This window comes from Mustelus asterias, chromosome 4, assembly GCF_964213995.1.
Source record: "Mustelus asterias chromosome 4, sMusAst1.hap1.1, whole genome shotgun sequence".
Taxonomy (NCBI): Eukaryota; Metazoa; Chordata; class Chondrichthyes; order Carcharhiniformes; family Triakidae; genus Mustelus; species Mustelus asterias.
The window spans coordinates 38,825,649-38,849,187 of NC_135804.1; the positions used below are offsets into that span (position 1 = coordinate 38,825,649).

The 23,539-nt window shown below is 41.8% G+C and overlaps 1 protein-coding gene across 1 annotated transcript in view; it reads left to right on the forward strand.

Annotated features, from left to right (window-relative positions):
• Positions 1–5,367: 5,367 nt before the first annotated feature.
• The window catches only part of adcy7 (adenylate cyclase 7), a 161,664-nt gene continuing 143,492 nt past the window's right edge, over positions 5,368–23,539 (forward strand). The window contains exon 1 of the mRNA XM_078210863.1: positions 5,368–5,573. The gene's annotated coding sequence lies outside the window, so the exon portion shown is untranslated. The remainder of the gene's footprint in view (positions 5,574–23,539) is intronic.

The window sequence follows — 23,539 nt, forward strand, 5'->3', positions numbered from 1 at the left end:
GTAGACTAATGGGGCAGTTATTGTTCTGATTAGATTGGATCTTTTTTGAACAGGACATTTTCCACATTATCAGGTGTCTGCCACTTTTATACCCGTACTGGAGCAGCTTGGCTAGAGCACAATGACTACTGGAGCATAAATCTTCAGTGCTACTGCCATTACGTTGTCAGGGTCGGATAACCTTTGGTCTACCCAGTATTTCCAGTCATTTCCTGATATCACGAAGAGTAAATGGAATTGGCTGAGAACTGGCATCTACAATGCTGGGGCCCTCAGAAGGTGGCCAAAATGGATCATTCACTCAGCGCTTCTACCTGAAGATAGTTGTAAATGCTTCAACCTTGTCTCTTGCACTGACCCGATGGGTTTCCCTGTCATTAAGGGTGGAAGTATTTCTGGTGCCTCCTCTGGTTTGTTGCACAATTGTCCACCACCATTCCACAACTGGGTTTGGCAGGACTGCTTTGGCCTGATCCATCGATTCTGCTTTCACTTAACTAGGTTGGTGCCTCATTTTTAGATGGGCCTGTTGCTCTTCCACACACTTCATTGAACCAGAGTTGATCCCCTGGCTTGATAGAAATGGTAGAGTGAGAGATATGCTAGGCCATGAGGTTACAGATTATTGTTGAATACAATTCTGCTACTGTTGATGGGCCACAGTGTCTCACGAATACCCAGTTTTGAGCTGCCAGATCTGTTCTCAATCTATTCCTTTCAGATAGTGCCACACAACATAATGGAAGGTATCTTCAGTGTGAAGATGGGATTTTTGCCAGAAATCTCCAACCACACCCATGGCTGGGATTCTCCGCTGCTGCTGCAGTGATGGAGTGCCAAATTCTCCATTCTTACTGGGGGCGGGGTGAATGAGATCAGAAGATCCTGCCCATTGTCTCCACAGGGACTGTGCAGTGGTGACTCCTACCAATGCTGTCATATGCATCTACAACAGGTAGATTGGTGGGGGTGAGGTCAAGAATGATTTCCCTGCTTGTTTGTTCCTACACCATATGCTGCAGGCCTCACTCCAGTGATCCTTCAGGACTTGACTAGCTTGATCAGTAGTTGTACTACAAGTCACAATTGGGGATAAGCATTGAAGTCCCCAAGTAATTCTACATTCTATGCCCTCGCTACCTTCAGTGCTTCTTACAAATTAGGTTTAAAATGGAGGAGTACTGATTCATCAGTAAGTGCTAATTTGCAAGAGATTTCCTTGCCCAGATTTGATCTGATGGCATGAAACTTTGATGACTCTCAGGGTCACTTCCTCCTGATTATATACCACTATTCCACCTTCTCTGGTGAATTGGTCTTTTTGATGGAACTGGACATACACAGGGGTGATGATGGAGGTCTGGGACATTGGCTGTATAAGATATGATTCAATGAATATGATTATTAAGCTTGACCAGTCCATGTAGCGGGTAAAATATGTGGGGGTAGGGCCTGGGTGGGATTGTGGCCTCCTTCTGCACTGTAGGCTTTCTATGATGTGGGTTGAGAGTTGATAGGTTTGAAGAGACACTGGTCCTCTCAGTTACTGGAAAGCAAGCAAGTTATATTAAATACTGGTGTGATATGGCAGCCCACTGACAAAAACATTATTTAAAAAGGTGGAAAATTCCACAAAGGGACACATTTAGTTAGGGCGGCACAATGGTTAGCATGCTGCCTCGCAGCGCCAGGGACCTGAGTTCAATTCCGGCCTTGTGTGTTTGGAGTTGACACATTCTCCCTGTGTCCTTGTGGGTTTCCTCCTGGTGCTTCGGTTTCCATCCACACATGGGCTAGGTTGATTGGCCATGCAAAATTGTCCTTTAGATTCAGGGGGACTAGTAGGGTAACTATGTGAGTGTTCCGTTGTTTAAAAAAGGTTCCAAAAGAAATCCGGGAAATTATCGGCCAGTAAGTTTGACGTCGGTGGTGGGCAAGTTATTGGAAGGTGTGATAAGGGATAGGATCTACAAATATTTGGATAGACAGGGACTTATTAGGGAGAGTCAACATGGCTTTGTGCGTGGTAGGTCATGTTTGACCAATCTATTGGAGTTTTTCGAGGAGGTTACCAGGAAAGTGGATGAAGGGAAGGCGGTGGATGTTGTCTACCTGGATTTCAGCAAGGCCTTTGACAAGGTCCCTCATGGGAGGTTAGTTAGGAAGGTTCAGTCGCTAGGTATACATAGGGAGGTAGTAAATTGGATAAGACACTGGCTCAATGGAAGAAGCCAGAGAGTGGTTGTGGAGGATTGCTTCTCTGAGTGGAGGCCTGTGACTCGTGGTGTGCCGCAGGGATCGGTGTTGGGTCCATTGTTGTTTGTCATCTATATCAATGATCTGGATGATAATGTGGTAAATTGGATCAGCAAGTTTGCTGATGCTACAAAGATTGGAGGTGTAGTGGACAGTGAGGAAGGTTTTCAAAGCTTGCAGAGGGATTTGGACCAACTAGAAAAATGGGCTGAAAAATGGCAAATGGAATTTAACGCAGACAAGTGTGAGATATTGCACTTTGGAAGGACAAACCAAAGAAGAACGTACAGGGTAAATGGTAGGACTCTGAAGAGTGCAGTTGAACAGAGGGATCTGGGAATACAGGTACAGAATTCCCTAAAAGTGACGTCACAGGTGGATAGGGTCGTAAAGAGTGCCTTTGGTACATTGGCCTTTATAAATCGGAGTATCGAGTATAAAAGTTGGAGTGTTATGGTAAGGTTATATAAGGCATTGGTGAGGCTGAATTTGGAGTATTGTGTCCAGTTTTGGTCACCTAGTTACAGGAAGGATGTAAATAAGATTGAAAGAGTGCAGAGAAGGTTCACAAGGATGTTGCCGGGACTTGAGAAGCTGAGTTACAGAGAGAGATTGAATAGGTTGGGACTTTATTCCCTGGAGCGTAGAAGATTGAGGGGAGATTTGATAGAGGTGTATAAGATTTTGATGGGTATAGATAGAGTGAATGCAAGCAGGCTTTTTCCGCTGAGGCTAGGGGAGAAAAAAACCAGAGGGCATGGGTTAAGGGTGAAAGGAGAAAAGTTTAAAGGGAATATTAGGGGGGGCTTCTTCACGCAGAGAGTGGTGGGAGTGTGGAATGAGCTGCCGGATAAAGTGGTAAATGCGGGGTCACTTTTAACATTTAAGAAAAACTTGGACGGGTTCATGGATGAGAGGGGTGTGGAGGGATATGGTCCAAGTGCAGGTCAGTGGGACTAGGCATAAAATGGTTCGGCACAGACAAGAGGGGCCAAAAGGCCTGTTTCTGAGCTGTAATTTTCTATGGTTCTAACGGGATAGGGCCTGGGTGGGATTGTTGTCGGTGGAGGCTCAATGGGCCAAATGGCCTCCTTCTGAACTTTTGGGATTCTGTGAGTTTGTCATTTCTTTTGCAGAACACAGCTAAGAAGGAACACATTTTTAATATAAAATAAATTACTGCAGTTGCTAGAACCTGAAACAAAAACAGAAAATGCTGGAAAATCTCAGCAGGTTTGACAGCATCTGTGGAGAGAGAACAGAGCCAACGTTTCGAGTCTGGATGACCCTTTGTCACTTTTAATAAACTGTCTGGAAGAGTATTGCAAAAACAAGATGCTGCAGATGCTGGAATGAAAACAGAAAACGCTGGAAATACTCAGAAGTTCAAGCAACATCTGTGGAGAGAAACATAGTTGATCTTTCAGGCTAATGTGGATGTTGCCTCCTGAGTATTTCCAGCAATTTCTGTTTTAAATACAGCAGAGTATTGTTTTTGTACATCAGCCAGGTACAAATGAGAAATAAAGGTTAAAAGGTCTACTGTTTAATCTCAGAGGCCACGTGGGAACTGAGAGGGAATATTCCCCAGTTAGATACAAGGTTCAATCTAATTCTTTGTTAAATGGACCCTTTGACCGCCATCAACCCAACAAAACAGGCGTCACCAAGCCCTTGGAAATGTAAAGAATGGGTAATAAACACTGTTTACTATAACTGTTAACCTAAAACAAACGGTGTGAGGTAACTGTGTGTGTAATGTTTATTTTCCTGTATGATTCACACACACAGATACACACAGCGATTCTGTCATGTTTCTCCGAGTTTGCAATTGGGTTTCCTTGGAGTTCTCGCATGCTCAAATCTGGATTATTGCAGTTTTTAACCCCACAGCACCCCCTCTCACATTCTGCAAATTCTGTGTGCACAAGCTTCAATCACTCTGCCTTGTTCAGCCAAATACTTCGGTAGAAAGCAGCAGCGGCAAAAGACACAGGAGGGACAGACTGTCATGTGAAGGATGCATGTTTAAGACACAGGAGGGACAGTCTGTCATGTGAAGGATGCATGTTAGAGTCAGCAATGGACAGTCTGTCATGTGAAAGGGTAGTAAGAAGTCTCACAACACCAGGTTAAATTCCAACAGGTTTATTAAACAGGGCACATATAGACACAAACTCAATTTACAAGATAATGGTTGGAATGCGAGTCTTTACAGGTAATCAAGTCTTAAAGGTACAGACAATGTGAATGGAGAGAGGGTTACGTACCCTGTTTGTGAACACAACTCCCACTCACCTGATGAAGGGGCAGTGCTCTGAATGCTTGTGGCTTGTGCTACCAAATAAACCTGTTGGGCTTTAACCTGGTGCTGTGAGACTTCTTACTGTGCTTACCCCAGTCCAACGCTGGCATCTCCACATCATGTGAAAGAGTGTCATGTTAAAGACACAGGAAGGGACAGTCTGTCATGTGAAGGATGCATGTTAGAGTCAGCAATGGACAGTCTGCCATGTGAAAGGGTGCATGTTAAAAACACGGGAATGGACAGATTGTCATGTGAAAGGGTGCATGTTAAAAACACGGGAATGGACAGATTGTCATGTGAAAGGGTGCATGTTAAAGTCACGGGAATGGGAATTTGTCATGTGAAAAGATGCATGTTAAAGATCCAGCTGAAAGAGGCCGCTGGCAGCAACAAGCCCGAATGTTGGAGGGGAAGTTGTCGCTAAGCACTGCACTCCCTCCTGCAGGTACAGAGCTGCACCTTCAGCCACTTCTTCAGGGCAGCAGCACCGCCCACACAGCAAGAAGAAAATATCTTTAAAAAAACAGGTTTACCCGACGCGTGAATTATGCATCAAGGAGAGTGAGGGGGTGGCCAGAGAAAGCATTCTTTTGTAAGAGGTTTAAAACCCTGCAAGAGGTGCAGGTGGGTAGGAGCTGAGCCCTGAAGCCTGGGGGTAGGTAGCTTTGCTTTGTCCAGCCGCACACAGTATTCACACACACGCCAAACATACTGCAGCACAAGAATCATTTCCGCATTTCAAAGCCCAGCTGAAAATGCACCTTTCCTGTTGGGTAACGCACAGGCTATTGTGAAACGGAAGTGAGAGAGAGAGAGGGTGAGTGCTAAAATAAAGCTACTTTAGTCCCTGCGCTCAGACTGCAGGTTACCCAGCGGGAGTCTGAGAGCAAGTCCCTACGCTGGGAAATATCCCTGTTGAATTTCATGAATGGGGTTGGAAACACTCGCTTGAATCTGATCACTGCGAGCGGCAAACAGTATTAAACAAGCCCGGACTTCTGAAAGGCTGGTAAGTTTAAATCACTTTGATGTCAAGAGCTCTGAATCTCTAGTCTTTAGATTTTGGTTGCAGTGGATATGAAGTCGGGGAGGTATCACACCCACTGCTCAACTAACCCATATGAAAACAACATGAATGGTATGTAATGGATACAACCGGCAGGTCAAATGTAAGAACAGCGAGTATTGTGTTTTAAGACTCCTCCACCGAGAAGAACAGGCAATAAAGCAAAATATAAGATGACTTGATTTCGTGTCGAAGGACTCCTACACAAGTAGGAAGAGAAGTAAGTTTTGGAACAGTTTCAGATCCTAACCAGATTGCCTTTTAAGAATGACTATAAAGGCATCAATTATATCGGAACGACTGAACATAAAAATTGCCACTTTGCCAAGAAAACGGTTGTCGTAACCTTGGTAATGGTACTTTTATAAACCTCTGCAGAAGTCCACTCGTACATGAAGAAAGTTTTTTTGAATATAAATTAGTCATTTTGCAGCCTTATTGTGCCAGCCTTGGCTCAGGAAGCCACTCTCTCCCCTTTGAACAGAAATTCCAATTTAGTCATTTGAGCACATCATTCAGACGGATACTCCCAGTGCCATGAGGGAGGTGCTCCAGTTTGGATAAGACATTAAATCAAGGTCCTCTGTGCCTACCCAGGCGGATGCACGGGATCCCATGGTAAAGAACAATGGTGACCCCTGCCTCCTGACCAACATTTATCATTCTACCAGCATCACTAAAAGCAGATTTTCTGATCATTTATTTCATTTCTATTGGCTAGACCTTGCTGTGTAGAATTTCATTGCCTGGATTCCCTACATTAGAGTGTGGATACACGTCAGCAGTCTTTCATTAGTTGGAAACCACTTTTCAATGTCCTCAGCTTGTGAAAGATGTCATAAAATGCCAGTTAATTTCTTTCTTGTGGACAAAGCCACTGAGACTGATGTTTGTCTAATATTAGGTTTATGAGGGCACCATTTGAAATTAAGTGTTTGCTTCACCTTAATATGCTGTATATTATGTGTTTGCATTATAGTCAGAAACACGCACCGTGCAAATCCTAGACACAACAGTTAAAAAATATTTTAATGTAGGAATAACTGATGGACATAAGTGAGGCAAATTTGTACGCATTCCACTGACAGGATGCTGCCGTCAGTCCAAAAAGACATTCTGCCTACCACACGAAGCTACATCGTATATAAATTTCAGTGTCAGTGTCATGCCAGATACACAGGCCATATCTCCCAGTGATTGGCTGATTGAATAAAACAGCATGTTCCTTTGATTATTTGTAATAGGCCGAGTACAGACCACACTTACAAAATCCCAAAACAAAATGTCTGCTGTTGGATGTTGTTCTCATGATTGGGAAGTACTTGTTGAACAATCCTGAGTATGCTAATAGCTACACTAACAACCAATTTAAACTAATCAGTCGAGCTCATAATGTGGCTCATTTACACGCAACAGACATCCCATACACAGGGATCCATTCTCTTCAAACAAAAGGAACTTGCCTTTTTTGAATTACCCACGAGTGTGGAGAGCCTATAGTTTTTTCTGTTGCTTACTCCATGGCAAAGCCTTGGCCAATCAGTCAATTTTTCTCCTGTGGTGTACATTGTTGTGATTGTTTGAAATTTGGCATTCTTGTGTTTGTCCTGATGAATGAAAAATGACAAGGTTCAACGACATGTCACTCTTTTCAGCAATATTCATGTTATATATTGCCAAATGACTGTTAAATCAATTCCTACATAGTCTAGCAAAATGTTGGTTAAACTTGGTTGCATTTGGACCTTGCAAGGTGAAACATATAGGAGTAAACTTTTCTGGTCCTGCCTGCTGTGGGAATCACCATGGACAGACAAAAAATTTGGCAGATCACTTAAAGGTCCTTTGATCTTGGGTGGGAATTTCTGGTCTCGGGATGGGCACGATTGAAAAATCCCACCTGTAGTTTGTTTCTTGATACACATGGGAGCGGATGTGATTTAAAACCTGGCTGTTAAGCAAATAATCTCTAAAGACAAGTTAAACAAAGGCCCCTCTCTCTTGGTTTGCATTGGATCAGAAAGATTAGGCATTGAGTTCATCTCTGTAGTCTCATCATTTGCATGGCTTCTCTTTTGTTGGAAGTATTTCTCTTCTCTTGGAACTATTGTGAACTGAGAGGAGGATAGTGATGGTCTAGAAGGGAACTTAAACAAGCTGGAGAAATGGGCAGGTATGTAGAAGATCAAGTTGTATATAGAAAAGTGTTGAGCATTAAATGCTGGTAGAAAGAATGGGGAGGAGCAATTTAAAAACAAAGAATAGGATTTTGCAGTCCACCCTACCCCGGGACTGGAAAATCCCATTCGAGGTCAACAGACCTTTTGCCTTGTATGTTGAATTCTCTATCCTGCCCCCACAATTCCCTCAGAGGGTGGGACTGGAAGATTTAGGCTGAAGGACACAATTCTTAAATGTATACAGATGCAAAGAGACCTGGGGTAAGTGGGCACAATCTTGAAAATGGAAGGGCAAATTGAGAAAGCAGTCATTATGGGATTCGAGGCTTTATAAATCGAGGCAAAAGTCCCACAGCAAGCAAATTATTATGAGCCTTTAAACTCTGTTTCGACCTTGACTATGTCCAACTCTGGGCACCGCACTTTAGGAAGGGCGTGAAGGTATTAGAGAGAGTGTGAAACGTATTTGTGAGAATGCTTTGAGGGTTGAGAGACTTTAGTTATGTGAATAGATTGGAAGCTTAAAGAAGAGAAGGTTGGAGATTTGGTGTAGATGTGCAAAATTGTGAGAAGTTGGGAAGATTCCAAAGATGTGCAGGTTAGGTGGATTGATCCTTAGTGCCCCTTAGTGTCAGGGGGATTAGCAGGGTAAATGGATGGGGTTGTGGGAATAGGCCCTGGGTGGGATCGTGGTCAGTGTAGACTTGATGGACCGAATGACCTCCTTTTGCACTAGAGGATTCTATTCTAATCTGAATTACTCCCATTGGAGGAAGGGCTGAATCAAAGAACCAATGGCAATATGAGGAGAATTGTTTTTATGCAGTGAGCAGTCCAACCCTGGAATGCTCTGCCTGAATGTGTAGTGGGGACACATCCGATTGTGCCCTTTTTCTGAAGAGGAAGTTTTGCACAGTGACAGTAAAAAGCAGGGAATGGGAGTAGCTGAGTTGCTGTTGCGGTGAGCTGGCATTAGACCAGACAGACCAAATGGCTTCCTTCTGTGCTGTAACCATTCTATGATTCTATGTATCATGACAACTAATGTTGACTTGAGACATATTTGAGTCTCCTTGGTAACTCTGATAAGCTCTACTCATTCTATTTGAATGAAAATAAAAATACCAACAGAAAAGTACTCTTGTAACCCTGAAGAGCTGAAGACTTTAATGTTCTATTTTCTGAGGTATCAAAAATGAAATTCATGAAGTAAAACCTTTTCACTTCAGTTGACCCTGAAACAGTAACCCACCTGCTTTATGAAGCATTAATTTTTGGAAACAAAATACATGAACAGGAAAAGAAGATTGGAAAAAATAGTTTCACAATCCAGTTTTACTTTTTTGTGTGGCTTCTGAGGTAAAAGAGATGATTCTGGTTGTCTCTTGGGAAAGTGTTTACAGCTTATTTGTTGTACAGTTTACAGAACTATAGCAGGAGGACATGTTTGACTGCAATTTGATATTGCATCTTCTTATCTGTTAAGAAGCATTGAAGAACCATTAGTGAACCAGTAATGAAGTGTCTTACACTGCTTGTGGAGACCTCAAACCATTTGAAATCAACGTTTCGTATTTCTTGCTGGGGAAGGAGGGAAAATAGAGGATGTTACACAGGATTTTTTTTTGTAACTGCATATCTATCAGAGAAAAGCTTAGTGACTGGGTTTGCAAGCCTCTGCAATTTAGAATAATGTCAAATGGTAAAGTTGCCATAGTCCCAGAGGACCATAGGCTGCTCTTCCCTTTTTGAGGGGCAGAGCTGACTGGGGGTGATTTAATCAGAGGGTCACCACATTTCAGGCGAGGGGAAAGGTTGTGAAGGCAGGGCCTTTTGAATAACCTCAGCAAGGACGGAAATTGAACCCACGCTGTTGGATCACTAACCAGCTGGCCAGCCAACTGAGCTAAACCAATAATGTGTGGTTGTTTTGAATTACTTGGTTATGTGATTTAAAAAAAAATGTAATTTCTTATTACCATTAAAACGTATCTTGCCCTTGTTTCTGTTTGCAAAAATTGCCTATGCTCTGTTAGAACTTAGTGTTGTATTTGTGAAGAGCTGATGAATGAAGAAATGCAGATGTTCCACATCACTCCTATCACAATACAATGATTGTCTTATACTGTACTGAGGTGCAATGTTATGCAAAAATATCTACATATTTGATATTGCAAGCATAGGTTACAGAGATATAGCTTGTAGAATGCAAATGATAAAAGGGTCATACATGTATCAAAGAATAGAAGGCAATGTACAAGGCTGTCTAATCAAGGTATAGGTTGCCATAAACCATAGATAAAAGATTTGAAATTGCATCATGTCACTAATTTCATGTTAGTTTTTTGTTAGCATTGCATGACAGTGTTGTCTATGCCCTTGATTTATAATGGCATCCACACAAGAGCATTAATTGATTATTGAAATCTGCATTATGACTATCAAGAAATTCTATGCCTTGTATCATATGGTGTAGAACTTTTATAGGGTATATAATCCAAAAGCCTGACAGACCTTTGAAACAAAGTCAATTAATTGGGAAAAATTTCCTTTTCGAAACGCCAATCATTATTGTATTTTTTGTGACTGTGGATTTATTGGTTTTTATCATAGAATCATAGAATCCCTACAGTGCAGAAAGAGGCCATTCAGCCCATCGAGCCAGCACTGACAACAATTCATCGAGGCTCTATCCCTGTAACCCCACATATTTACCCTGCTAATCTCCCTGACACTAAAGGACAATTTGGCATGGTCAATAAACCTAACCTGCACATCTTTGGACTGTGGGAGGAAACCGGAGCACCCGGAGGAAACCCATATATATATATATTGGGAGAATGTTCAAACTCCATACAGTCACTCGAGACCAGAATTGAACCCAGATTCTTGGCGCTGTGAGGCAGCAGTGCTAACTACTATGCCACCGTGTCGCCCTTTTTTACTTTTCATTTTAATCAAAATCAGAATTTCAGCATTGAAAAACTAGAAGTAGAGAAGTACTGATTTGAAAGAGGGCTGGAAATGAGTGAGCTGTGATGTTTTTGCGAATCAATGGACCTGATAAACGATAGAAAATCTTACATGAAGTATATAATTGTGACAGTAACTGTCAATCTAATATCATGAATTTTGCATGCCGTTTATTTGAAAAATATCTTTCCATCGCTTCTGAAGTTATTAAATCTTGCTGAAGTATTGTTAGACATGTAGTGAAGGTCGACTGGCAACTCTCTCTAAGAAGCTGATGTTTGTTTGTGTGTCAGTTTTAACAGTGAGTATTGCTTTTTGATTTGACCACCTTCACCCAACAAACACATGTATATGATTCGAAAGACACATATTGTTATCCAGTGGAGGAGCCCAGGCTGACTTTACCCACCCTCCCAAACCGCCCCCATTGTTAGCTGGGACCCGTGCCAAAACTGTCCATCAGAGGTCAGAACACTCAGCATAACTCTGAACCTTCTTGGTGTTTGTTTACATTGCAAATTTAATTTGCAGAATAGAAACCTATCAAATTAGAATGAGGAAAAGCACTGTCTGTCTTTTCTATTCATTGTTCCCCTCTCAGCTGTAAAAAAAAAATTAGCAGTTATCTTGGCCGATTTTAAAACACAGATGAATAATTAATTGGCTTGAAAATAGAGGTAACTGACATTTTCTCCTTGTCTGTTAGTGCACTTTCTAAATTTTATGGAACACAGCTGAGGCAGAAAAAGCTTCATCGCACACTTCTTTGAGGCCACGGAAGTCCCTTCTAATGTTGGCAATTGATGTTACAATGTCAACATTGTAGATTAGATTTGATAGGTAATTAAAGGAAAAGGGTCTAAAAGGATATGGAAATAGGGTGGGTAAATGTGATTACATTTACTGTTCGCATGGAGGGTAAATGTTGACAGACCTGGGCCAAATTGCATGGTTTTTTTGTGATCTAACTTGCGTATTTCTATGTAAAAACTATTGTGGTTGAATAATCATAACACTCGTTTTTTCTCACTCTCAGACACACACAACCTTGTCTTATAAGGAATACCCAATAAAAAATTTGTCTCCGTAGTATTTGACCTCTTGTTTTTCAAAATTATTTGAAGAAAAGCTGTGAAGTAGAAAGCACTGGAAGCTGAAGGAATGATATTCCATCAGTCTAACTGGTCTTAATGCATTCTGGGAAATTAGGTACATTGCATATCATTCATACTGTGAAATTCAGGTTAGTCACAGCTCTGGTCTAAAGTATTAAGCTATATCAATATCAACAGGGACTTTACTCAAAGCATGCTTGTTTGGTACATCGTTTTCATTGTAGTGTTGCACTGCAAATGCTAATTGTTATTTTTATGACTGTGAATACTTCTAAGGAAAAAGTTTGCAATAATCACTGTACACCCTCGTGGCAACTGGTACACAAGGTCATTGTAACTACTGTTTCACGAAGGAAAGTTAATGACTGGGACTTTTATTTCTTAATGCATCCGGAGTAATAATATGCAGGCGATGGTGTCTTCAGCACTTAAAGTTTGCCTTTTTTCTCCCTCTTCAGGCATGCCTAAGTCATGAGGTTTTCCCCTGCAAGCAGACAGACAGCTTTGAAGTAATCCACATGGGTCAAGTGGGACATAGTGTTTCAGTCTGGTCACCACTTAGCTGACTACCAGTAATAACAGGAACTTGCTAAATGTCAAATCATGAGTACAGACCAACATACTTCTGCTCTGTATCACAGTCCATTGACGTTCTGACATGCTGCTATGAAGTACAGTTTCAGATTACTGATAAATTCTGTGTTTGGTATGCATGTCTATTATATGTTAACTTATAGATGACTCAGGGATGACAGAAACCTGGATGGAATTTATAAGTATTTCATTTCAATTTTTTAAAGAAATATTTTGTTGTCAAGTTTTTGGTTCAAATCAGAAGTTTGATCATGTGAGAATCTCATCTGTAATAAAGCTGCAGGGTGTCTACATTTTAGTAATTGTCTAACACATAGCACTTCTGTTTGAAATAGACTTAGCAAACTAAAATTTGATCTGATTGCTTTCAAAAAAAGAAGAAAACAGTTGTATTGTAAAATATGTGCAATCTTTTTGAGCATTGGAGTCAGAAGGTTTGAGTTAAATAATCAAAACTCGCAAAACAGAATGTTCAAAGGGTATGACATGACAAGTGAATAAATTCAAAGAACCTGCTCTTTATGGCTGCTTCAAGCAAAACATGTCTACTGTGAGGCTGTATGCCTTCTAAGTGACTGGGCAAAATAAGTTGCATTTAATTGTGGTTCTGACATTTCTACATTGTGGGCTGAGACCGCTTAAGCTTAGCTGCAGTCACTGTGCAACTCTCGATGGGAAGTAGTTTAACCCATTGGGTGTTGCAGAGTAGTGCACTCGGATTTCAGTAGTGATAAGTTTACACAGATGATTTTTTAAATAAAATAATTATTTACAGCATTTTCTGATCTGAATCATATTCCTGTATGGTCCACGATTAATTTTAAAATTCAGATTTCACTTTAGGCTGAGGAAAAGCTTAAGCATATGCTATGCCAGACTAGCCTTAGAACGTAGAACATAAGAACTAGGAGCAGGAGTAGGCAACTCAGCTCCTTGAGCCTGCTCCGCCATTCAATACAATCGTGGCTGATCTCACCTCGGCCGCAACTCCACTTTCTTGCCCATTCTCCGTAACCCTTCAACCCATTGTTAATTATAAAATCTGTCTTTCTCCTCAAATTTGCTCAATGTACCAACATCTACAGCATTCTAGAATAGTGAATTCCACAGATTCACGACACTTGTAAGAGAAGCAATTTCTCCCCATCTCTGTTTTAAATCTGCTACCCCTTATCCGAAAACTATGACCTCTTGTTCTAGATTGCCTCATAAGAGGAAACATCGTCTCCCCTTTCCTTACCTTTTTTCCCCCTTTGCTTCCCCTTTTCCCCCTTTTCTGATTTTTACCTCTCTCCGCCCCCCCCCCCCCCCCCCCGCATCTTCATCTGTCACAGTTTACCCTCTGATTTCAGCTTCTCTGCTGTTTGGCTTTTCACACTTTCTATTTTCTCTATGGACTGCCATCAACAGCCCTTTCCCTGGTTTCTGTGGCTATGACTCGTCTTTCATTCCCTCACCCTACAGTATAAATATCTCCCACTTTCTATCTGGATTCAACGTCAGTTCTTTTCTCTCCTTACAGATGCTGCCAGACCTGTTGAGATTTTCCAGCATTTTCTCTTTCCACAGTAATTTGCTTTTATTAGGAAACATCATCTCTCCATTTATCCTGTCAATCTCCTTCAGCACCTTTTTATTTACCTCAATTAGATCTCCCCTCATTCAGTATCTCTAGAGAGTACAGGTGTAAACTGTCCAATCTCTCTCCTCGTATCTGGAATCAATCTAGTGAACCTCCTCTGAACTGCTTCCAGTGCAATTAGCATAACCTGACTTTGTACCATTGCAGTATCATATAGCTGCTGATAAGGGGTTTTCAGGTACACTGACATGCTGAGAGTACTTTTTCCAGAAAACTCGATCAGTCTGCACCTAACAGTCTGTTCTTAGTTAATTAAAAACTTGAGTGAGCCTTATTCTGTTAATTCTTGATCTCTTCAACTTTATTATTGTCACTAAGGCACAGCGGAGACTGTTGAATGAATGCATCATCCTAATTATAAAGCAAAGGTGGCAGACTGTGCTGTTGAACTGTATAAATATGGAATGCGTAATGGACTTGATGGTTTACTGAAAAATGAGGCACTGAGTGACTCATTGCTCAGTGTTTTACAGGTCAATTCACCTGGCTTACTTTACAGTAACCAACAAGATGTAGTTTTGTGTCTTATTTATAGCACATATACGGAGAGGTCAGGTTTTAGTTTAATTAACGGTGAATGCAGTTTGCTCATTGTGCAAATTAGCAGGTAACGTTTTACCACGTGCTGGATGGTGTTTGATGTCATTGTTTTGAAGCTGTCTCTGTGGGTCAAATGGGTCAAGAAAGTCAATGTCTATGGAGACAAATAGGAATTGGAAGAAAGTCAATTTTATGCCCATCCCAATTTGCACAAACATAGTAATTGAAAAGGAACGCTAGAGCGAAACAAGAGAACAAGCAGTTCAGATTGGGAAGGTGAGGGAGAGATGGACAATAGTCTAAGTACATGGTGAATACATTTTTCCTGTGTCAATTTGTCTTTCACCATGATCTAAGCTATTTTCCCAGATTTTACGTTAGTAGTAACATTGAAATAGTTAGCATTACACATCATTATTACTCTGAAACTGGCAGCTTTTACAATTAAACACCGAAATTGCTGCCAGCGATTCTATGCTTCTCCATAGAGTGTTCCATTGAAGTTTCCCAGTTTGCAATCAATTAGAAATCACTGAACTGATGTGAATTTCCACTGTTATGCTGTTAATCCCGCTGTTAAACATTATTGCTGAACAATCTCATTGGTCCCGAAAAATATATTTGTGGAATGACTAATTTCTAAATGTTGATGTAGATCACAAATCTCTCTGAGGAGGCATTGACCACAGGGGAACCTCATTCCAAGTGGGGAACCAGTGGAGAACCAACAAAGACAAATAACAATGCGGCACAGGAACAGGCCCTTCGGCCCAGCAAGCCTGTGCCAATTCCTAATCATTATTTGGACCCACTACTTATTGCCATATGTGGTTTCTATGGTTTCTATCCCTCTGTTCACCTCCCGTTCATGTGTCTATCAAGATACGCCTTGAGTATTGCTAACGTGTCTGCTTCCAATATCTCCACTGACAGTGTTTTCCAGGCACCCACCACTCTGTGTGGAAAAACCTACGTCTCCCCTAAATTTTCTCCCTCTCACCTTGAACATGTGCTGTCTTGTAGTTGACCTTCCCACTGTGGGATGAAGCCTCTGACTATCCAAAGGGTCATCTGGACTCAACGTCAGCTCTTTTCTCTCCTTACAGATGCTGCCAGACCTGCTGAGATTTTCCAGCATTTTCTCTTTTGGTCTCTGATTATCCTCTTTGTCTGTGCCCCTCATAATTTTGTAGACTTCTATCGGATCGCCCCTCAGCCTCAGTTTTTCCTGTGAAAACAATCCAAGTTTATCCAAACTCTCCTCAGACCTAAAACCATCTAGACCAAACACTGCGTTGCATAAAATAAAGAATCAGAATACCTGTTATAAAGAGCTAGTAAAAAGACATGCTGGTTGATCTGTGATAAGCTGTGCATTCAACCTGAATGTTGTTGCTCTGAAATACAAAACATCCTCTGTTCTTTGTTGCCGCTGCCTCCTCTGAAGAAGGGAAATTTTTCTCCCAGTTCCAAAATGAATTTGTTTCCCAAACATCTGCTGAGGAGTTCCATGAACTGTGACTGCAGTATTGGAAACGGGTACAAACTCCAGATAAATGGGACTTCTGATGGAAGGCAGAGCATTTAGAAAGAAAAAGACAACGCTTAATTTACATTAGACTACTTTAAAGGCCGAAAAGCTTGAAGCTAAAAAGATCTTTTTAGTGTCAGAAAGTTCTTAATGCCAATGTCTTAAACATTAACCCAATGTTTCTCTGATATACCATGCTTAATTTTTAAAATGAATTTTTATACACAATTTAATTAATTTTAATTGTGTGAGCATGATTTGCTCTACAAACCCAAGGCAATAAACAAGCACTGAGGTTGAAGATTATTAAAATATTAATAAGGTTGACTTTCATAATGCTTCCTTGCAGACTGAATCAAGTGATAGTTTATTAATCGTGTTTTGTTAATTGCTCAGGCCAACTGTGTTGGGAAATATCTTGTCCCAGGCAGTTTGCTGAAATATTGTGGCAAGTTGTAATCACAGAGACACACTCTTGTCAGATTCAACAAAGACTTCAAATTCAGTGAGGTTTTTAAACTGAAGCTGCAAGGCCCTGCAAGCTTTGCCCAGTAGACAATACAGGAGGGTTGTTAATGAGCTAAAGTCAATCCGGAGAATTCACTGCTGTTGGGAAACACAGTGTGTTTGTTATATCGTATTATTGTACACTGATAAATTACACTGATATGAGTCGGATTAGAATTGTTGTTCTGACATTAAGTAGATAATGATTAATGTGTGACCACTTTTCACCAGGTGTTTTCTAAGCGTGTTGACAAAAGGGTCAGATGTGCTTGGGGATATATACGGAAAAATATGACTATCATAAGGGGCTACCATTGATAAACTCCTGAAAAGTTTTAAAGTTTATTTATTAGTGTCACAAGTAGGCTTGCGTTAACACTGCAATGAAGTTACCGTGAAAATTCCCTAGTTGCCACACTCCGGCACCTGTTCGGGTACATTGAGGGAGAATTTAGCATGGCCAATGCACCTAACCAGACTGTGGGAGGAAACTGGAGCACCCAGAGGAAACCCACGCAGACACGGGGAGAATGTGCAAGTTCCACAAAGACAGTGACCCAAGCTGGGAATCGAACCCGGGTCCCTGGTGCTATGAGGCAGCAGTGCTAACCACTGGGCCACCGTGCTACCCCTGAGTAATGAAGATGCAAAGACAGTGAGCATGATAAGGCCAACTGATCCAATACGCTGTTGCTAAATGTCAGGATGCAAGTTATGCACCATGTAGAGTGGATTTTGGCTACTGAGGTGGGTAGCCCAAGTCAGGAAATATCCCAACTTGCCGGACCACTCTCTTTGTAAAAAGATCCACTAAATGCATGATTTTTATCCTGGTGGTAGAGTTGTAATAGATTTGGGCCTTCCAATTCTGCAACGAGAATGTAGGTGGCCAAAAGGTGTTGAGTGCCAAGGCAGGCTGTGCCAGGTGGATGGGTGGGTGGGTGGGAGCACGGTGTGAGGTGGGTGGGTGGGAGCACGGTGTGAGGTGGGTGGGTGGGAGCACGGTGTGAGGTGGGCCACTCGGCCATCGCCACCCTTGATCTGATATTTGATAGGTTATTTGCAGTTTATTTTGTAACCTGGAAACAATGCTGATGGGAATGCTAAACTAAAATCTATGAAGTCCTGATATTATAGAGTTAAATATTTAGAATATTTATGGATCATGGAATAGGAATGTTCACATCAAAGTTACCAATGACAATCCTCTATGATTGTGACAAAGGTAAACCAATCCTTATCTCTGTTCTTGACCCTATTTGCAGCCTTTGACACAGTTGATGAAATCATCGACCTGTCCATTGTCGTCCAGCTGGGTGTGGCTGTGCTCATTCAGTTTTATTCTTCTCTACCTAATCATGGCCAGAATATCACCTCCAATGGCATTGCCATGAGACCTCCTCTCGATCCAGCTCTTGTGAACATTTACATTGTTTTCCAAAAGGAATACGTTTTTGATAAGTTATCCCAAACCTCCTAGCCCTTGCATATTTCTGATACAGAGATGATATGTTTGTTATATTTGAACCTGCAGCTGCGTGTAAGAGTTTTCTTACAGGGTTTAATGAGTGCCAACCAGTGCTCCAATTCACTTTTGAAATGGAACAGTCTAACAAGTTCCCTTTTCTCAACATGCTGGTTGAGAAATTTGCCAATGGGTTCTCTATTACTGTCTATGGATGACTTTCACTGGTCAACAGACGCATTCCTGTAGCTCCATGTACTGTAAGATTGGCTGTAGTAGCAATCTGGTAAGTGGACCTGAACCATTTGGTCACTGTACTAGCTGGATTGAAATAGGGCACATCAAAGCTGTCCTGTGAGTTAATGGCTATGCTTATCAGATCATTGCTCATTGTGTATCGTGCAAACTCACGTAAGGGCTAAAGGCTGCCATTTTCTGACCTGTCTATTTCGGATTACCCTGGAAGGGTAAGGCATCTCAAAAACCTGAGCAACAGATGAAGCTAGCCATTTCGCTCTGCTACTATGCAGTATGTTACGATGCAGACCAGAAACTCCAGGGTGTTTTACGAAGTTAGCCTAGACCCTAAGTTTTACATTTGATTTTGGCATGGGTGAGCATAAGGTGTTTCACTCCAGGTATGATTCAAGTGACCCACTAGCAAGCTTTTATCAAACAAAGTTTATTTAAAATATAACAAAAAGAATAGAAACATGGAAAACTACAGCACAAAACAGGCCCTTCGGCCCCACAAGTTGTGCCGAACATATCCCTACCTTTTAGGCCTACCTATAACCCTCCATCCTATTAAGTCCCGTGTACTCATCCAGGAGTCTCTTAAAAGACCCTATTGAGTTTGCCTCCACCACCACTGACGGCAGCCGATTCCACTTGCCCACCACCCTCTGTGTGAAAATCTTCCCCCTAACATTTCCCCTGTACCTACCCCCCAGCACCTTAAACCTGTGTCCTCTCGTAGCAGCCATTTCCACCCTGGGAAAAAGCCTCAGAGTCCACCCGATCTATGCCTCTCAACATCTTATATACCTCTATTAGGTCTCCTCTCATCCTACATCTCTCCAAGGAAAAAAGACCGAGCTCCCTCAGCCTATCCTCATAAGGCATGCCACTCAATCCAGGCAACATCCTTGTAAATCTCCTCTGCACCCTTTCAATCACTTCCACACCCTTCCTGTAATGAGGCGACCAGAACTGAGCACAGTACTCCAAGTGGGGTCTGACGAGGGTCTTGTGTAGCTGCATCATTATCCCCGGACTCCTAAACTCAATCCCTCGATTGATAAAGGCCAGCACACCATACGTCGCCTTAACCACCTCCTCCACCTGCGGGGCCGATTTTAGAGTCCTATGGACCCGGATCCCAAGGTCCTTCTGATCCTCTACCATACTAAGAGTCTTTCCCTTTATATTGTACTCCTTCATCCATTTGACCTGCCAAAATGGACCACTATGCATTTATCTGGGTTGAAGTCCATCTGCCACTTCTCCGCCCAGTCTTGCATCCTATCTATGTCCCTCTGTAACTTCTGACATCCCTCCAGACTATCCACAACTCCACCAACCTTTGTGGGGTTGTGGATACCAACCCATCCCTCCACTTCCTCATCCAGGTCATTTATGAAAATGACAAACAGCAAGGGTCCCAGAACAGATCCCTGGGGCACACCACTGGTGACCGACCTCCAATTAGAAAAAGACCCATCTATACACACTCTCTGCCTCCTTTGGGCAAGCCAGTTCTGGATCCACAGGGCAGCACGCCCTCTCACTTTTTCGAGAAGCCTTGCATGGGGGACCTAATCGAACGCCTTGCTAAAATCCATATAAACCACATCTACCGCTTTCCCTTCGTCAATGTGTAGTCACATTTTCGAAGAACTCCACCAGACTCGTAAGGCACGATCTGCCTTTGACAAAGCCATGCTGAGTTTTCTTGAGCATACTAAACCTCTCTACTTTTACCAATTACAAGAATTAAACACGACCACATTATGACTCCTAGTAACTAACTATCTCTGCGGTTCAAGTTAAATACCATCTCAAAGACACCCCACCCCCACCCCCCCATCAGACTTGGCACAGAAATAAGTATACTCATGTGATGCTGGATTTACAGCTCCTTAACTCCTGCTATGAATTAGCCTTTAAATGTTGGATTAAATCTCTGAGGCTTCCCAGTCCTGGAACCTTCAGAAAACTTCTGGGGAGAGATAGAGACACTGCCTTCTTGCACCAGCTTCTAGCAGCAAGTGAGAAAGTTGATCTTTCTCTACACCCTAGCTATGACTGTAACACTACATTCTGCACTCTCTCGTTTCCTTCTCTATGAATGGTATGCTTTGTCTGTATAGCACGCAAGAAACAATACTTTTGACTGTATCCCAATACATGTGACAATAATAAATCAAATCAAAGTGAAACTAAAACTGGACTTTTCTCTGAAGCATAGCTACCTCTAACCATATGACATAAACTGTCAATCAATACCAAATCAAGCTCCACTCAGCAATTCCCAAATGACTAATGATTAAAATCAACATGATGTCCATTATATTGCTTCAGTAACAAATAGAGGACACCAGCTGCAGAAACACAGTGCTAACAAAATCCTGCAAAGGAACATGATTAAAATACATTTCTTGAAGGCACAGTATCGTCACAAGTAGCAACATGAATGGTATTTTCCACTAACAGAATGTTACTGTCAAGCCAAAAATATATTCTGACTACCATATAAATAAGTAATGTGGTATATGAATTTCAGTGCTGATGTGATGCCAGGTATGTAGGGCATACATTCCAGTGACTGTCAGATCATTTGGAACAGCCTGTTCCTTCAGCCGTTTTCAATTGGCAGAGTACTGATAGCACTCAACCAACCTGTACTTGTAAAACTCAGGACACAATGTCTAACCTTAGATATAATTCCATGAGTGGACAGCACTTGCTGAATAATTCTGAATGTGCTAAGAATTACACAAAGAATGAATGTAAGATTATCTGCCAGGCTTCTAATCCTTGCTAGAAGCTACATATATTCGTACTCAGGGACCTGTCTTTGCCAGAAAAGCACCATATCCATATCCAGGCATTATTGAGTTAATCAAAAGTGAGGGTGAAGGAGGGTGTAAGAGGGTGAGGGAGGGTGAGGACAATAGTTCAATGATGCCTTCTCCATGGCAATGCCTTGACCAACAGAGGCAACTTGCCAACCAGTCAGTACCCTTTTGTCATGATGTATAAATTGTTGTTCCCTTTGAAATTTGGAATTCTTGCTATGTCCTGACGAGTGCAAGATGAAAAGCTTCGACAGCATATCTCTTTTTACAGCAGTACACAAGCTCTGTCCTACCAAGCAACTATAAACTGATATTTCTAATCCTTACACCATTTGGTTGAAGCACCTTTTAACCGTACAATATAGAGTCATACAGTACGCTAAATCTACATGTGATAAGCCCCATGAGGTCCATGGGGAATCACTGATTGATCTCCTGTGCGGCTCATCGAGTATGAGTTCCCCTGGAGTGGGCCTGGAACTGTACCCAGACAGGGACAAGCACAGTAGTGGTTTTACTTTGCATTCTTCTGTAATGAACTATGTTTCTTGCTAGTTGGGCTTCCTGAGTCATTACATTACACTAATCCCACATTAAAGCACATAGCCCATAGCCTTGGATGTCATGACATTTCAAGAGCTCATCCACGTTCTTTTTAAAGGTTGTGAGGTCTCCTGCCTCTAATACCCGCCCAGGCAGTACATTCCAGATTCCCACCACCCTCTGGGTGAAAATGATTTTCCTTCAATTCCCTCTAAACCTCCTGCCCTTCACCTTTAAAACTATGCCCCCTCGTTATTGACCCTTCAATTAAGAGGAACAGCTGCTTCCTATTCACCCTGTCCATACCCCTCATAATGTTATACACCTCAATCAGGTCCCCCATCGGCCTTCTCTGCTGTAAATAAAACAATCTGAGCCTATCCAGCCTCTCTTCATAACTCAAATGCTCCATCACAGGTAACATCCCTGTTGAATCTCCTCTGCACCCTCTCCAGTACAACCACATCCTTCCTATGTTTCTCCTTGTCTAAAATTGATGCCTGGTGGTAGCCCCCAGGATGTTGATAGTGAAGGATTCACTCTTGCTGGAAGCAGCTGACATGGTAAAGGTCAAGGTTGAAACCAGACTCCATTTTGGTTAATTCTCCAAGTTGTATACTTATCAACTGAGTGCCTTGCTCTGCCAGTCTGCTGCCCATTCTGCATTAGTTGCTCATCTTGGGTCTTTATGACTCTATATCCTTAAGAGTGCCACTTTGCCCGGCCTGCCTCCCTCAAGGGAATGTTCATGGCTTCATTTTATGTAACTAGTATTCACATATTAGTTCATTTTTTACTAAATTTGCTTTAGGTTATCAAACTGTGAAGTCATCAAGCCCGCCTCTCTAAGTTGTTACAGCCTTTGGATTAGTTTTAAGCTGAACTGAGACTGATGTCCAATTCTAGGCTTTCCTCAGCCTCTTGAATGAGATGTAGACGTGATCAGTAATGGGCGTGCAAACAAGCCAGAACCAAATTTATTCCTTGCACTTCATGTCTTCAGAGATCCAACTCTATTGAGTAACAAAGTTACGAAATCGGAAGGAACCTATAAGCTAATTTTAGGCATGAAAGTTCATCATGTCTAGCAAGCTTCCTTGTTTCACAATGAATTTAAAATTTACAAATTAAACTTCACTCATGATAAAGAGAGACCCTGTCTTTGCTCCCTTTTCCATGTTTTTGTGAAGTTCACTGCAGATTTAACTCAGGAGTTCAACATTATTGCAATGCTGCAGGGTTTGTGTGATTTGCACCCGTGTAGCCAGTGCAAAAAAAAGTGAAATGAGAAATAAATTCTCAGCGAATTCCTGTCAAAGTCACGGTGGCATCCTTCAATACCTGTATGTAAATAGCACTGCAGCTTTAGGCAATGGGACAGATGCATGGTTAAATGAAAAAATCCCTGAAGTTGCTGTCTGAGTTGCAGACTTTTAATTTTTTTCCTTCATTCTTAAAGTTACAAAGCCAATGCTCAGAATAGACTGGGCAAACCCAAATCCATTCCTTGCTTGCTCCAAAAAACAAATTTAAAATTCAATTGAATCCAATTCAAGGTCCCCACAAGAGAGACAAACAAGACCCAAACTGACAAGATGAGGCATTGCACCCCACCTTGGGCTTGATCTGACATTCGATCTTAGCCAAAGTTCCCCTGCTCCACAAATAGCTTTTTCAAAATGGTGGCCAGAATTCTCCGATGTTGTGCACCCTACCACCCTGCCAGTGAGAATGGACAA